Here is a 17476-nt window from a genome sequence, read left to right as displayed (position 1 = left end):
TGTGTAATGGGAGCTGTGGGAGCTGCTTTTTGTGAAGAAATGCTCAACTCAGGTTGGGTGTTGTGGCACAATTGCCGGTATTGTTCTCTACTGGTCTCGCACTTTCTCTTCTCTGGTAGGTTTCAGGTGATATTGGCTGGTCTCTGAACCATTCTTAATGCACTCCCTCTAGTGTTCCTTGGAGGAGGGGAGTTGGAGAGGAGGACCTGGGCCCGCCCTCTACTCCATGGGTCCCACCAGGGGCCCTGGCGGTTGATGCTGAACCATCCTTGAATACTAGCTGCGTTTCTTCCCTGGGTTACTTCCCTCTCATACCATCAGCTTTGTGAAGGCTTCTCGCTCCTCTTCTATACCAAGCCCTGGTCGCCCTTACCAGGGTTTCTGTTGGCTTCTCAATCACACGCAGCGCTCCTCCAAACCTTCTATTGTCTCTCTGACATTCCTTAACCTCTCTCCATTCTAGCAACTCTGTCACTCTGCTCCAATCCAACCTTTTCTCCTTCAACTACACACCCTGCTCTGACTGAAGCAGGGTTTTATATTTCCCATGGGACTGGAGTCAGTGTGGCTCTAATGGAAGTCAGGTGCTCTAGTTTAATCTAAAGCAACACTTCCTCCTTGGCAGGGATAAGGCCCCCTGAACACTCTTATGCTGCCCCTGGCCATGCTGTATCACATATTCCCCCCCGCCACTCCCCCTCAACACCAAGGGGTTGGGCTACTCGGGATGAGAGGCAGTGTTGGCCCTGTGAGACGGCATCATGGCATTGCCGTGTTGGCTGTCCAGCCCTATGCTGGACCGAAATTGGAAAGGTTGCCAAAGAGAGGAACACCTCTGTACTCTGCATTTCTTTCCTGTGTTCCTATGCATCCACGGAGCGATCTCTTCTCTCCATTCACACAATCAGGGTGACAAACTTTTTTTTTCCTCCTGCCCCAATAACAAAGAAATTGGGGATCCCAGAGCTGTTAAAATCACCATCCCAAGCTGCTGTGGGTTTATGCTAAGTGTGAGGTGGATGCCAATGCAAATCTTTCCACACCTTTTGAGATTCTTGACATTCTTTCCACACTCCCCACAATTCACCACCAGATGTCAGGATACAGCTCATCCTGATTCTGCTTACACACAAAACATCCTTGCACCGGCCCTGTGCACATCTTCTTCACTGCTCTAGTGCCTTCTGCACACAAGGGCGCACAGAGCTCTGCAAAGGGGCTTCCTCACCCTCACTGACGGGCAGCAGGGAACAGTGGCATAGCAGAGCAGATGTATCACCCCACAGCCAGCTGAAAATGCAGGGACTGTCTCCAATCATCACCATTAAATCATTGCATATGAGAGTGTGTCAGCCTGATGAAGCATTGAAAGGGACTGTTCCTTACCAGCCAGGAGCAGCCAGTACACAGAATAGAGCACCTGTGCTAGTGGCTGATTAGCTGGGACTCCTACCTTCTGCCAGGAGCCTGGCACTCAATCTAGACACTCCAGGGGTTTCCCTGAGGTGGCTAACATGGGGAAGCTGGGACTTGCAGGCAGGAAACAGGAATCTCGGATGAGCTCCGCTTCCTTCTCCCATCACAAAACTAGGCAGGCAGGTAGGCATCCAAATGCTCCCCAGCAGGGAGGTCCAGCCCTCAGTCACTGCTCTTTCTGTCCAGCACTGAATGCCAGGCCATCTCACAGCCAGGCTGCTGGAAGGCAAGCCTAGTGTTGCCCATCACTCAACAGGCAGGCACATCCGCTCAGTTTACTGCACGGAGTCCTCATCATTGACAGAGCTGCAGGGCCAATATCAATCAGGGGGCGCTGAGAAAAGGGAAGGTGCAAAGATGAGGCATAGTCAGTGCCAGAGGTGCATCAGGCAGTGGGATTCCCCCCAAGACCTGCCATAGCCCAGAGGGTGCACCTAGCCTCCCCTGCCCCCAAGCCTTCAGGTCCCCCAGCCCAGGAAACATGAACAAGGGAAGGCAGGTAAGTGCATGGAAGGGTCTGCAAGCAGAGTTCTGCTCCCACTGCCCAGAGATGGAACCAGAGCCCAAGGCCACCAGAACCCTGCTTGTAAAGGTCACTGTCTCACTGCTCCCCACCTTCCCCCATTTCTACCCTGTGGCTTCTCACACTTCCCCCAGAACCCCCACCTCTCACCCCAGGCTGCAGTACCTTGCCCAGGCAGCACAGATGGATGAGCGTCTTCAATGGTCATGGGAAAAATACAAGGGGGCACTGAAAGATTAGCAGTGGCCACTGCCTCAGGAGGGAGGAACCAGGAGCAGGCTAGAGCCAGGAGATCAGCAGGTTAGACATGAGCCTGCCATGGGATTGCCATGGGATACTGCTGCAAGACACACAGCCCTCCTCCATCACACAGGGAGGGGACACTGCCCAGCAGCTGGTGCAACCACACGTGGTGCAACAGATCTGCAAAGAGGGGGCCACAACTCCCATCTGCCTCTCCCCACTGCCCAGCCCCTCCCCATGCCAGGTAAGGGGAAAGGGCCTTACCCAGGAGGTGCGAGGCTGTTTGGGAGTGGGAACTGCAGGGCAGCAGGGAGCTGGGGAGAAGCTGCACCTCGAACAGAGCAGGTTTGTGTGCATCTGATGGGAGAGCAGGGAGCCAGTGCAGAGGGGTCCCAATGAGAGATGCTAATGGAGCCTGACTTGGCAGCTGACATGCAAATTTGCTTGACTAGAGGCTGGGCTGGAGAGGACATCCCAGGCACTAGCCCTGAAGAGCACGGGACTGCCCCAGGGACCCTCACTAAGCCCCTGTGCCTAGGGGATCTGCAGCCTTCCCTTTCCTGCCAGCCCTAGTAAAAACCTGTCCCTTAGCAACATTTCTGATGGTTACTGGAACCCACCAGGCACCGACACTGCTTGCCTCTGAGAACAGAACCCAGGCAACTACTGGCTAGGCAGGCCACACATCCAGCATTAAACTGGACCATCTTCTTTGAGAGCTTTGACCCCGTCCAGTACTGGGACAAACTGAACATGAGTTTGTCTGGTATTGGACAGGGGACACTGGTCCGTCCCCTCAGACTCTTAACCCTTCCCCTGGTGCAGAGTGACCTCGCATGCACTGTCACATTGGCAGGGGTAGGCCCATGCTGTTCCTAGAAGTACCAGAATGTGTGAGTGGCCACCATACTACTGGCACGCTGGGGCCTGGGGTATCCCCAATAGGCACACTAGAATAGGAGGGCACTTGTGGGCACCTCCTTCCCAGAAAGATAGTGACACGCTGGTGAGAGCTTAGACAAAAGCCACAGACATGTTTAGGAGCCTGGAAGGAGCAATTTATGGGGCAAGAATTAAATCTATCAAGTTCAGCTAAGCAACAGCCCAAGGGGCAGGAGAACAGTTTGCAAACACTGGAGAGGGCAGGTTTGTCCGGGCATCCTAAGGGGCTGTAGCTAGCCGGCCGGGGATGGAATTCCAAGGGGAAAGCAGACTGCATGGCAGAGCCAACTTTCCAACAGCCAGATGCACCAGGCTGGGAAATCATCTCCCAATACTAGAGTGGACAAACCACAGCAAACAGCACTGCCCATGCATTGGCCTGGGGGTGGAGAGGATGAGCTCCAATGGCCTCCCCAGCTCCAGCTCACCTACAGGTGCCCCTGGCAAGGAGGGAGGCTTTGGGATCCATTTCACTTTCACAGCTCCCAGGGAAGAATGAGGATGTCAAGTGCCTCCACTTCCACAGAAACATGTGCCAAGGCGCTCCAGATTCTTGGCTATTCCACAGCAAGAAGCCTGAGCAGCCACTGACCCAGGCCTGGCTCAGGCAGAAATCCAGCCTCACTGTCTGCATTGCTGCCAAGCGAAAGCCTAGCAAACACTAGACCTTTGTCCTTAAGATCCCTCACTGTGGCTTGCCTCAGTACAAGTGATGGTGAGAGCCTCACGCAGAGGAGGTGCCAGCTGTCCCTGGCGCTCGAAGCAGGGTTAGATGGCCTGGCGGTTAAGGCGCCAGCAGCGTGGGGGTGAGGGCGCTACTCCGGGCGCGATGGGCCGGGGGGTCAGGGTGCTACTCCAGGTGCAACGGGCCGGGGGGTGAGTGCGTGACAGGCCGGGGGGGTCAGGGCGCTACTTCGGGCGCAACGTGAGGGTGCTACTCTGGCCATGACAGGTGAGGGCGCTACTCTGGCCACGACGGGCCAGGGGGTGAGGGTGCTCTTCCAGCCACGACGGGCCCTCAGGAAGCTAGGGCAGCATCCCCATGGACAAGAGTTTAGAAGAGGGGCTGGCTGGAGAAGGGAGGGGGCGTATGTCAGTGTAGGGCTTTGATTGGCTGTTGCTATTCACTGGTCATAAGGTGCATTTATCTGAGACCAGTCAGGTGCTTCCTGGGAGCCCCCTTCCTGCTGCAGAAAAGAGCCCAGCAGCAGGAGGCAGGTACCCTGGTTACATCACCCTGGCTTCTGCACCCAGTGACTGGAAGTTAGCCAACGTAACGCTGTGATGTTATTGATATAAACTGGAACCATATAGAACATGGTTTGCAACCAAGGTCCTGTAGTGGCACCAAATCTTATGTAAAGGGGGTCATATAAGGTGTCTAAGACCAGGTTATGGGCTAGTTATGATTATGCTGTCTGTGTGCTGTAGCATTTTGTAGCTGAAGTTATGAGTATTGGCTGTATGCTGTCTGTATTTCAAATTGGTGCTGCTGTTTGGGGCTTGCCTATTCTTCCTGTGTCCACCAGAAAGAATTTCCTTGTATAAATCCGTGGTCTATAACAAAGCGGGATCCGGTTAGAGAGCTGAGAGGCGGTGGGGTGCTCGCCGCCACCAAGCTTTCTGAAGGCTGTTCATCTGCTTCCTGCTCAGTCTGGAACTGTTCCCTTGAGGCTGGAGACACCGTCTTCCTCAGACTGTGGACTTGGGCTTGGTCCCTCTGGAAGCATGTAGGTGATGGGGTTGTTTTCTGTTGCTGGTGAACCGCTCTCCGCTGGTGCACCTGGGTATTCAGGCTCTGGCTGAGCCTCTTCGGTATGGTTGTCTGTTGCTTCTGCCAGTTCAGGCTGCTGGCGGCCCTCTGGCGTGAGTGAAGATGTGGTTGCGATTGCTGGGCTTGGGCTGGTTGCTGTTCCAGTTCCGCGTCCTGGGACTGGAGGTGCTGTGGCTGGTTCAGCCATTGCAGGGGATCCGGGTCCACTACTCTGTTCTGGTCTTTCGTAACACAGACGGGCTTCTGTGAACGCGCTCAGAACGGAATGGGTCTGGAAGCTTGCCTGGCGTTGGCTGCGTGTAACCATTCCGACTCTTTTGGCCCGCTTCACCTGTTGGCCAAGTCTTCCCCCAGTAGCATGGGGAGGAATATTTGTCATAACTGCAAAAGTCCACATTCCTGACCAGCCTTTTACTAGACAGGCAGTTCAGCTGTAGCAAGTCTAACAGCTTGGACATGAAGGGGTAAATGGTCACTTGCCTTTGGGTTGATGAGTTTTGGGATCCACAAGGATTGGTGATAGCTGACACTTGTGCCCCCATGTCTCTCCATGCGGTAACCTTCTTTCCGCCCACTCTCAAATTTTCCCTTCGCTCCAAGGGGATTGAGAGGCATCTGGGCCTGGGGATCTTTGGTGTGATGTGGTGTAATGACTGCACCCGGTGGGGTTCTTTGGGCAGTTGGCCTTTTTGTCCCATTCATTACACTTAAAGCATCTTTCCAGCTGATGGTCACTGGGTCGAGGTGAGTTACTGGAGACGTGAGGTGGAAAGATAGGGTGTCTGTGGCTTTCCTTGGGTTGTAGTGGGGTTTGGGTTGCCCATCGGTTGTAGGGTTTATTGTCGGTGTGCCCCCGGGTTTTCATTTCCCCTGACAGTAGGTTTCTTGCTTCTGCCACTTCCATCCATCTGGCTCCAATCTCCCCGCCTCGGTTGAGATTTTGGGTTTCCATCTTGTATGTACCGTGTTATTTCTCCAGGAACACCATCCAGAACTGCTCCATTTGTATGAGGAGTGCAGTTCGCCAGGGATTAACATTGGTTCCTGATATCCAGACTCATATTCTTTCCTACGTAGTAGGCATGTTCTGGGAATGACACCCTCTGACCTCCTCCATTTCCACTTTTGGTGTCTGAAACGCAAGAAGGGCATGGTAATCCGGAATTACTCCCATAGTTCTGCATCTAAAGGCCCTTGGGTTTGAAACAGTCCGACAATAAATCCTTCATTTGTCCCAAGCCCCACTCTGCCAAGGGAAGTCCACCTGATTGTCCTCCACACTCAGCTCCAGTAACTCACCTGGACCCACGTGACCCGTTCAGGGAAACATGCTATAAGGTGTAATGAACTGGGACATATCGAAATTTTCCAACTGTCTCCAAGAACCCTCACCTCTTGTAGCTGGGGCAAGTCATTTACACAAGGCATCACACCAAAGATCCCCGGCCCAGATAGCCCTCTCAATCCCAGAGCGAAGGGAACCACCTCCAGTAGTGGCGGAAAGGGTTATCAACGTGAGAATGACCTGGGGGCACAAGTGTCAGGCTAATCCACCAATCCTTGGTGGATCCCAAATTCATCAACCCAAAGGCCAAAGTGACCATTTTCCCTTCATGTCACAAGCTGTGGATCTTGCCTACAGCTGAACTTGCCTGTCCAGTACAAAGGCTGGTCAGGAATGTGGACTTTTTTGCCAAGTCTATGACAATTATTCCATCCCCATGCTACTGGGGGAAGACTTGGCCAACCAGGTGAAGCGGGCCAAGGAGAGTGTGGAATGGTTACACGCAGCCAGGCCAGGCAAGCTTCCAGACCCATTCCTGTTCCTGAGCCGTCCACAGAGGGAACCCGTCTGTGTTACCAGAGACCCAGACAGAGGTAGTGGACCCGGATCCCCTGCCAACGGCTGAACAGCCACAGCACCTCCAGTCCCAGACCCGGAACTGGAACAGCAACCAGCACCAGCACCAGCACTGAGCGTTTTTTGGGTGAAACATCTTCAACTCCAATGCCAGAGGGGGCCAACGAGCCTGAACTGGGCAGAAGCAAACAACAACCATTACCGAAAGAGGCTCAGCCAGAGCCTGAAATACCACCAGGTGCACCAGCGGAGAGCGGTTCACCAGCAAAGAAAACAACCCCATCACCTACATCGCTTCCAGAGGGACCAAGCCAAGTCCACAGTCCAAGGAAGAAACTGGTGTCCCAGCCTCAAAGGGAACAGTTCCAGACTGAGCAGGAAGCAGATGACAGCCTTCAGAAAGCTTGGGTGGCGGCACGGAGCACCCCACCACCTCTCAGCTCTTCTAACCGATCCCGGTTTGTTATAAGACCAAGGACTTTTATACAAGGAAATTCTTCTGGTGGACACCAGGAAGAATGGCAGCCCGCACAAAGTTGGTGGTTCCAACTAAGTATCGGGGGAAGCTCTTAAGCTTAGCCCATGATCATCCCAGTGGCCATGCTGGGGTGAACAGAACCAAAGACAGATTGGAGAAGTCGTTCCACTGGGAGGGGATGGGCAAGGACATTGCCAAGTATGTGCGGTCTTGTGAGGTGTGCCAAAGAGTGGGAAAGCCCCAAGACCAGGTCAAGGCCCCTCTCCAGCCACTCCCCATAATTGAGGTCCCATTTCAGCGAGTAGCTGTGGATATTCTAGGTCCTTTCCCAAGGAAGACACCGAGAGAGAAGCAGTACGTACTGACTTTCGTGGACTTTGCTACCCAATGGCCGGAAGCAGCAGCTCTAGGCAACACCAGGGCTAAAGCTGTGTGCCAGGCCCTAACAGACATTTTTACGATTTGCCTACTTGTACAACAGGTGACACAAAAAACACTAGAGAAGTCAGTACAACCTAACATTTCATACAATGACTTGTTTATACTGCTCTGCGCAATACACTGAAATGTATGTACAAGCTTTATAGCCCAATGCATTTTAGAATTATATAGTAAAAGTGAGAAAGTAGCTGTGCTGTGACACCTTTGTATTCTTAGGTCTGATTTTGTAATCAGGTAGTTTGTAAGTGAGGTGTAACTTGGGGTACGCAAGACAGATTCGACTCCTGAAAGGGACAGAGCAGTCTGGGAAGGTTGAGAGCTACTGGACTAGATGATCACAGTGGTCCCTTCTGACCTTACAGACACTGCTTCAGTCACTATAGGTGCCCTGTCCTAGCCCAACTCCTCTGGATACCATGTGCAGTAACTGGGGCCTAGCCAGTGAGGGGAGCTAGTCCCCAAAGGTGCCACCCAGTACGTCTCACCTTTTCACAAGAGTGTGGAACAAGGGAAAGCACCCATGGACGTGTCAGATTTACACGACTCACTTCTCCTCCTGTCCTCCCCATCAGGCCTTCCACCATGGACATCCCTGTACCACAGAACAAGTGTCAAGAAAACCACAGCTTCTTTTGGCTGCCAGGAGAATAAAATAAAAACCAAGCACCAGTTGTAGCTGATCTGCTGACTCAGCTTCCTGTTGTCAGCCCAAGCCAATGCTAGAGACAGGACGAAGCCAGCTGTTACTCACCCCAGCAGGAGCCATGTCTGCAAAACCACTAGCAGCAGTGCTGCACTTTCACTGTTAGCCCAAGTTTCAGACTGACTGGCCATGGAGGCGCCGCGTGGCAGTGAAGTCTCAGGACTGGAGGCTCCCTGGCGCGCCATTAAGGTGAAAATGCACGTCCTGAGTGACAGCCCATTAGGGAATGGAGCAGGGGTACAGAGGAGCTCACGGATGCCTTAGTGTCAGCCTCATCTCGCAGGAGACAAGGTAAGGAATGAAGCAGGAGCACAGGGAGCAGGAGAGCACAGCTATTCTAGCAGAGTCCAGCAGAGGGGAACAAAAAATGATTAGACCTCAACTGCTAGAAGAGGGCCTGATCCTCCTCAACTGAACTAACCTCGTTATCGCTAGCCTGCTTCTTGCTTGCATATATATACCTGCCCGTGGAAATTTCCACTACATGCATCCGACGAAGTGGGTATTCACCCACGAAAGCTCATGCTCTAATACGTCTGTTAGTCTATAAGGTGCCATAGGACTCTTTGCTGTTTACAGATCCAGACTAACACGGCTACCCTCTGAAAAAATGATTAGGGGGCTGGAGCACATGACTTATGAGGAGAGGCTGAGGGAACTGGATTGTTTAGTCTGCAGAAGAGAAGAATGAGGGGGTATTATGCTGCTCTCAACTAACACTGAAAGGGGGTTCCAATGAGAATGGATCTAGCTGGTTCTCAGTGGTACCAGATGACAGAAACAGGAGTAATGGTCCAAGTTGCAGTGGGGAGGTTTAGGTTGGATTTTAGAAAACACTTTTTCACTAGGAGGGTGGTGAAGCACTGGAATGGGTTCCCTAGGGAGGGGGTGGAATCTCCTTCCTTAGAGGTTTTTAAGGTCAGGCTTGACAAAGCCTTGGCTGGGATGATTTATTTGGGGATTGGTCCTGCTTTGAGCAGGGGGTGGGACTAGATACCTCCTGAGGTCCCTTCCAACCCTGATATTCTGTGATTCTAGACCTGGGGCCAGGGCTAAGACTGGTATTGAAACTGAAAGCATGCCACGTTCGCTTTGCACTCAGGTACGTGGCCCAGAAAGGGGATGCGCTGAGGAGAATCAGGCCCGCTGCAGGGGAACAGTAGCTCTGCCCACTGGCGAGCTCCCAGCTGCTCCAGTCAACAGATCACAGTCTCCTCTTCTAATAGGCTGAGAGGAGGATCGGCTCTTGTTAACTGGACAAGAACCAGCTGATCAGTAGCCAAGGTGCAGCTCAGGTGACTAGTTCACCCCTAGCCTCAGCCAGCGGGAGGAGAGTGAGCGGGAAGCACTTGGGATGTGGCTGCAGGCTGACGGCCATGCAGCCTGGTAGCACAACAGCTGCCCAGGAATGTCACGCTGCACCCACAGAATAAGGGCCCAGGAGCAAGTCCCAGGGACTGCCCTGGCCCCACAATGCTAGGGCCAGATCTGGCCCTGAATAGCGCTGCCAGGCAGCACAGTATTAGCCACTGCTACGAGCTGTAAGGGATATACCCAGTCCTAGCGCGACTATGGGACAAACAGGGCTAAATGGTCCAGTTGCACTACAAGTACAAAGAGAGCTGTAGTGATGGACGGTCATGCCCAGAGCACGACTGCTCTCAAACCTGGTGTGGGCAGGATTCACGTGTGTCTGTCCCAGGATATTCAGGTGAACTAGCTTAGATGGCATGGCAATGAGTGAAACACCCCCAGACTGCATGTCACTGATAGAGCCGGCCACTCAAAGGCAGCTGTAGCCTCCTGCCAGAGTCTCCATTCTGCCCCCTGCCTGCACAGCGAGCCATGTGCTCTGTGAATGGCACGCTGGCCACCAGCTGCCTGGGAATGAGTTCCCGCTGCTGCTGCGGTGAAGGGACAAATTCCAGCACGGGGGCAAAACACAGACATTGACATAGTGTCACTTCACATCAAGCAGGACAGAAAACCCACAGAGGGAGCCAGGCAAGGTGGGGCTTGGGGGGCTCTTGGCTTCTCACGTTGCTAGTCCTGAGGTGCACGGAGCCGTGAGCCCTGGCATGCTGCATTCAGCTCTTCCTGCCTTGGCCTCACAAAAAGCCCAAGATCTGGTTTTCATTGCCTCGTGGCTGACTCTTATGCCTGGCCCCTCCGCTTTCCACCCCAGGGAATGGTTCCACCAGCCTTAGGTCCCCTGAGAGGACACGGTCTCCCCACCTTGGGGGCACAAGTGTAGGGGCAAGTAGGGGATGCTCAGACAACACTGACTAACTCAGCACTCCCCTGCACCTCGGCTTTCCTCTGTGCTGAAACTCAGGCCAGAGTTCTGCCTGTTCAGAAAGCAGCACACATAGGTAAGCCTCAGGGCTGTTGTACGCAAAGCCCAGAGAAATGGATGGTAACAATCCTGTGTCCATAGGCTCTCTGAGTAAAACAAACACTTAATGCACACCGAGCACGGGACATCTAGTATAAAATACTGCACACAGTGTTTGAATAGTATGAAGAACGTTTAAACAAAGGCTATTCCACAGTAAATCTACTGCTGTTCCTCCTGCAGGCGTCTCCCCTTTCGTTTCTGTCACAAGCATCCAAATATAAGGGTTCCACACCCCCTTTTCTGTACTTCAGCACACTCCTCTAGCACATTCCCCTTGAAGCTTTCCCAGAGACCATGCAGCCTCCCTTGATTTGGGCCTTCCTCACACACTGTGTCCTGCATTTGGACCTTGGCAAGTTGAGAGGTATTGCTGTGACTGCTACACAGCTGTCTCTTTCCACCACAGCTAATTGCATTTCAGTGCTTGGGGAAGATACCCCTGGAGACATATATATAAAATCAACAATAAATCTCTCTTCTGTATAGGGCTTAAATATTCAATCCATGACAACATTAACTAATGAGTCCTCAGTCTGTTGTGGAAGGAAATATTATTGTCCCAATTTTACAGAGGAGAAACATGGTTTGTTTGGTTATGTTTGTTTGATGCCCTCCCAAGTCCTCTGACAGGTCCTAGACTCAGTGGAACACCTCATGCCTGACCCCAGGAGTGTACATTCTGGACTCGACACACACACACACTGTCTAAGCTCAAAGCAAGACCATTTTTTCTTAGATGCCATGGACAAGGGGTGCTTAGTAATACAGCTTATTACTAGTCTAAATAATGAGATGGGTGAACTAGAGTGCCTTGTGATAAAGGAGGACATTGATATAATAGGCATCACAGAAACCTGGTGGACAGAGGACAATCAATGGGACACAATCATTCTAGGGTACAAAATATATCGGAAGGACAGAACAGGTCATGCTGCGGGGGGGAGTGGCACTATATGTGAAAGAAAATGTAGAATCAAATGAAGTAAAAATCTTAAGTGAATCCACATGTTCCATAGAATCTCTATAGAGAGTGATTTCATGCTCTAATAAGAATATAACATTAGGGATCTATCATCGACCCACTTGACAGGACAGCGATAGCGATGATGAAATGCTAAGGGAAATTAGAGAGGCTATCAAAATTAAGAACCCAATAATAGTGGGGGATTTCAATTATCCCCGAATTGACTGGGAACATGTCACCTCAGGACGAAATGCAGAGCCAAAATTTCTCGATACTTTAAATGACTGCTTCACGGAGCAGCTGGTACGGGAACCCACAAGGGGAGAGGCAACTCTTGATTTAGTCTTGAGTGGAGCGCAGGAGTTGGTCCAAGCGGTAATAATAACAGGACCGCTTGGAAATAGTGACCATAATATAACAACATTCAACATCCCTGTGGTGGGAAGAACATCTCAACAGCCCAACACCGTGGGATTTAATTTCAAAAAGGGGAACCATGCAAAAATGAAGGGGTTAGTTAAACAGAAATTAAAAGGTACAGTGACTAAGTGAAATCCCTGCAAGCTGCATAGGCGCTTTTTAAAGACACCATAATAGAGGCCCAACTTCAATGTATACCCCAAATTAAGAAACACAGTAAAAGGACTAATAAAGAGCCACCATGCCTTAACAACCATGTAAAAGAAGCAGTGAGAGATAAAAAGGCATCTTTTAAAAAGTGGAAGTCAAATCCGAGTGAGGTAAATGGAAAGGAGCATAAACACTGCCAAATTAAGTGTAAAAATGTAATAAGAAAAGCCAAAGAGGAGTTTAAAGAGCGGCTAGCCAAAAACTCCAACGGTAATAACAAAATATTTTTTAAGAACATTAGAAGCAGGAAGCCTGCTAAACAACCAGAGGGGCCCCGGATGATCGAGATACAAAAGGAGCGCTTAAAGATGATAAAGTCATTGTGGAGAAGCTAAACGAATTCCTTGCTTCAGTCTTCATAGCTGAGGATGTTAGGGAGATTCCAAAACCTGAGCCGGCTTTTGTAGGTGACAAATCTGAGGAACTGTCACAGATTGAAGTGTCACTAGAGGAGGGTTTGGAATTAATTGATAAACTCAACATTAACAAGTCACCAGGACCGGAGGGCATTCACCCAAGGGTTCTGAAAGAACTCAAATGTGAAGTTGTGAAACTATCAACTACGGTTTGTAATCTGTCCTTTAAATCGGCTTCTGTACCCAATGATTGGAAGATAGCTAATGTAACACCAATATTTAAAAAGGGCTCTAGAGGTGAACCCGGCAATTACAGACCAGTAAATCTAACGTCAGTACCGGGCAAATTAGTTGAAACAATAGTCAAGAATAAAATTGTCAGACACACAGAAGAGCATATATTGTTGGGCAAAAGTCAACATGGTTTCTGTAAAGGGAAATCGTGTCTTACTAATCTATTGGAGTTCTTTAAGGGGTCAACAAACATGCGGACAAGGGGGATCCAGCAGACATAGTGTACTTAGATTTCCAGAAAGCCTTTGAGAAGGTCCCTCACCAAAGGCTCTTACGTTAATTAAGTTGTCATGGGATAGTGCATTACTTTACATTCTTATCCACATCTATAACTTCATTTACTATTTTGTTTGCCCATCACTTAGTTTTGATGCAGATCTTTTTCGTAAGTTCGTTCAACGGGTCTGCATGTTGGGCTTACTATCTTTTAACAGTCTATCGTGGGGCGTAAAGGGATAGCTTATTGTTGTGCGGGCTCGTGGTCTTCCAGTTTAGCATCATCGCGGCTGCATTGACAAAGACCCAACTGGAACTAGGCTATTGTGTAACGCATGCAGTTCGTGTAGGAAAGGGGGCCAGATATTTATAGGGATTTGGTCCTGCTTAATACATACATGGAGAACGGAAGCAAGGATGGTGTTGGACTGTAGGTGGATGAGGTTTACTTACCATACACCACACTCTAAAGCGTATTTACTCTAAGATCTCGCTCTGTCAGCAGGAGTACACACAAAAACATCTCTCCTATTATAGTGATAATCTAAGATAGATCCCATCTTTAGTACTTGTTGTACATTCTAGATGAAGCTGTGAGGATATTAACATGGGGTAAATTAGATTGTCGATGTGCTGCAATGGCTCAGACGTTCCCATGTTCTAATTTAAGTCCTAATTGATCTTGTATCATCGTTTGTCCTGCATATTTAATTCAAGTCAGCAGTTTCTCCTTGTTGGTGAGTGCCTGTTTTTGAGCTTCTTCGTTCTGCAAAATTGACCCACCTCTTAAATCTTGGTGTTTACACTCGACCCTTGGCCAGATGGGTTTTCGTAGTGCTCATCGTCCTTACTACGTTTTTTAAGTTATGATTCCTATATCGTTCAGTATTTGTGTTCTTATTTATTCTTTTTGCATTAGTGACTATACGCGTTTGTGTGGAATTGGCCAATGTACATGGCAGCAGTAGCATTGCTGGCAATGGAGTGGTCTATATATCACGTTCGGTAGATGTTAGTGCAGGTGGAGACGCAGCCCTGATTGCGTTGGCTGGATGTGGAATAGAGATCTTATTATATGGTCTCACTTGACTCAGATATGGCATCGAGTTGTCCACTTCGGCCTTTGTATGCTAAGCCATAGCGTTTCTGTGCTGTTAGGTTGTTATTTTCATGTGGTGTGTGTTGGCTAGGTGTAGTTATGTTATAGCGTCCCAGGGGCAACTGTCTGTAAGCAAGGACTAGGCCTCTGTCTCCTCTAAGACTCGGTACCCTTTGAAGAGTGATGGGATTTCCACCTTCTTTTCGTCTTCAGTAACCATAGGTGTAGAGATCTTTTGGGTATGCTACATGAGGAGTGTTCCTATAGTTGTGGGGATGAAGGATAAAAGTGGGGCTCACGTGCATTCTATCTTTCTATGCTGAGCCTGTCTTTTGTATGTAGGTGTACTTCTGCCTTACTCTTCGCTCTGTCAATTGTCTTTTTCACTTCTGCGACGTAGGGTACTGTAGTCTTTAAGAAATGATTGATAGAGATTCTGCTAAAGGTGTTTGTCTACTACCTGGGATGGAGCAATGCGCTTGTCTCTTTAATGAGCTTGGCCTAGTAAGACAAGGATCGTGTGGCGTTGTATGTCGCTGGATGGAAAGCTGGAGGCACGTACGTAAGCTTATATGTGGTCGAGTTGGTTTCATGGGGTATAGGACAGCTTCTTCAGGCGTGTGTCTGAAAGTTCTAAATGTTGGATCCATCCACGTGAGTTCCTTTGCATTTAGAGCATGAAGTTCGTCACAGGACTCTGGATTTCTTTTGTGTGTGCTCGTCGGTCTAAGGCTGTGATGGTTTGACTAGTTGGGATGGCAATTGTGTTGGTAATATCATGGTGGAAATCTCCTCAAGGAGCCTTCTTTTTCCATCGTCCAGATGCTATGAAGATGTCTCTCATATATGATAGTGCAAGCTAGAGTATATCTCCAAGGGTTGTAGATACTAGTAGCACGATTTCGACTTTACCCAATGAGAAAAGCTAGCAAAGCTCTCATTTTCAGATTAGTACATGCTCCATAATATTAAGTGTTGCTATGTGGCGCCGCCACATAGTCTGAGGTACGCCCTTAGGCAGTGCCACTCGATCTTTGGAAGATGTGTATCTGGTAATACTTGATCCATCATAATTGTTGATATCTTGAATGTTTTGTGTATGGTGGACATGAAGTTACAAAGTTCAGCCATTAGGTTGTCATGCATAACTAGATTCACAAAACTTGGGAAGATTTGCCCCGGTGTAGGAAATTCGGGGGTGTTGTAAGAGGGAAAATCACTGAACCTGAGGCCCCTGCAAGTCAGGCAAACTGATTCTATGATTGTCCAGGTGACCCTAGAGGATGATTCATTCTTCAATTGCTGCAGAAGAAGGTGAACCTCCCGGCCACCACGGTCCCTGCCAATGTGACTGCAAGGAAAATTCCTTCCCAACCAAATCTATAGGATCGTTTAGGCCCTGAGCATGAGCAGACAAGACACCAGCTAGGCCACATAAGGGCTTTAAAATTTTAAAGAAACAAAGAGTACTTGTGGGGTACCTTAGAGACTAACACATTTATCTGACGTGTAAGCTGTTCATCGAGTTTCTACAAACCCACTTTCATCAGAATAAGCTTTATGCTCAAATAATCTTGTTAGTCTCTTAAGGTGCCAAAGTATTCCTGTTCTTTGTGGATAATAGACTACACGGCTGCACCTACTCTGAAAGTAAAAATTTTTATTATAAAATGATGTTTAAAAAGTTGAATGGTAATTGAGTTTAGCATAGAAGTTTCTGGCTATCCAGGGAATAACATACAGATTTATCAGGAGTGTAAGTTAGGTTTAAGATCGGATGGCATAAGAAATATATAACTCTGCAATAATCCTCGATTGGAAGTAAAAGGTTAGATGGTCGAAGTACGAGACAGATTGTAACTTAGATCTTGCTCTACATCAACATTTCAGTATGCAGCAAGCTGGGAGTGGTTTACTGCTCTACCTGGTCTCGCACTAGTCCTGCCGTGTGGCTAACTGTCCGTGTTGGACCCTTGCTGAATGTGTTGCGCCCATTGTAACAGGTTTGTTGAATATGTTTGCATGTAGTTCTTCCACCTTCAATGAAGCCTGATCGCAGAGACACCAGATTTCTGGCCTCCTCCATTTAACCATTCTGTTATAACCAATATTGGTGTATTAACCATATTTTTTTAGTTCTATCTGACTGCAGAGGTTTTAATGGACCTACATTGTAACTGGTTTCCCTATTAGAATATTTGCGCTACACTACTTATGACTTTAAACGAATCAGTTTCAAGCTTGTCATTTAGTCTGTGAAGGGCATCCTAGTAACCTTTCTCACACTAAAGAAGATTCCCTGTGCTCGAAAGCTTCTCGTGACTTCAACAACTAGATAAGCTGCGTCCTCATAAAAAAGAAGATGAATTTCACCTCAATTTACTCACTACTAACTCGGCTAGTCTCTCTAGTTGTATAGTCTAGATGTGCTGCTTTTCAATATCCTACCTCTTGTTTTACAGCTATTGGTAGGCTTGTTTATTTTCCCTCCACACTATTTATATGGCAGGAACATGGTCCCATCCTCCTGTTCACTGTGCGCAATATAAAACCAGAAGCTGTGTTGAACATTCTCAGACTCTGTCTTACAGTGCATTGTATTATACAAAGTCTCATCCTTATCCCTCCCGCAGTCTCCGTACCAAAGGACTTTCCCGAGCATCTCTGTTAAGTAATTGTTTGTTTGGAGTTGTTCTCTCTATCAATATTATTAAGAAATGATCATATATTGTCTTTTAACTCCCAAGCAAATCTCCTCTTCCTTTGATATTTCAGTATTATTACAAGTAGCCAGCTATTCTCTCGCTTGTCACCGTCAGCATTATCCTTTCTAAGTTACTTTGTTGTGTCTTCATAGTCATTGTTATTTACCTCTCCTAAATATATGACGCCCCTTCGTGCCTATACACAATGTGATTTATATCTTTATTTTAATGTACACAATACTACTTTATCTTCTTTCCCTTCCTCATTCAATGCTCTGCGGCAGATGGTGCTCAGGGAATGAGATGTTATTTCAATTCCTCAGTATGCTGAAAACATCTAAAATCAGATCCTCCTGTTTCCCAATGACTCCTA

The 17476-nt window shown here is 48.8% G+C and overlaps 1 long non-coding RNA gene across 1 annotated transcript in view; it reads right to left on the bottom strand.

Moving 5' to 3' along the window:
• LOC116833383 (uncharacterized) overlaps window positions 1–17476 on the bottom strand; it is a 47441-nt gene that overhangs the window by 26928 nt on the left and 3037 nt on the right. Inside the window, exon 2 of the long non-coding RNA XR_012656425.1 lies at window positions 2165–2278. This is a non-coding gene — a long non-coding RNA (uncharacterized LOC116833383). The remainder of the gene's footprint in view (window positions 1–2164; window positions 2279–17476) is intronic.

Source organism: Chelonoidis abingdonii, chromosome 8 (assembly GCF_003597395.2).
Source record: "Chelonoidis abingdonii isolate Lonesome George chromosome 8, CheloAbing_2.0, whole genome shotgun sequence".
Taxonomy (NCBI): domain Eukaryota; kingdom Metazoa; phylum Chordata; order Testudines; family Testudinidae; genus Chelonoidis; species Chelonoidis abingdonii.
Note: the sequence above shows the minus strand (reverse complement) of the source record. Positions and strands in the feature narration are given on the sequence as shown.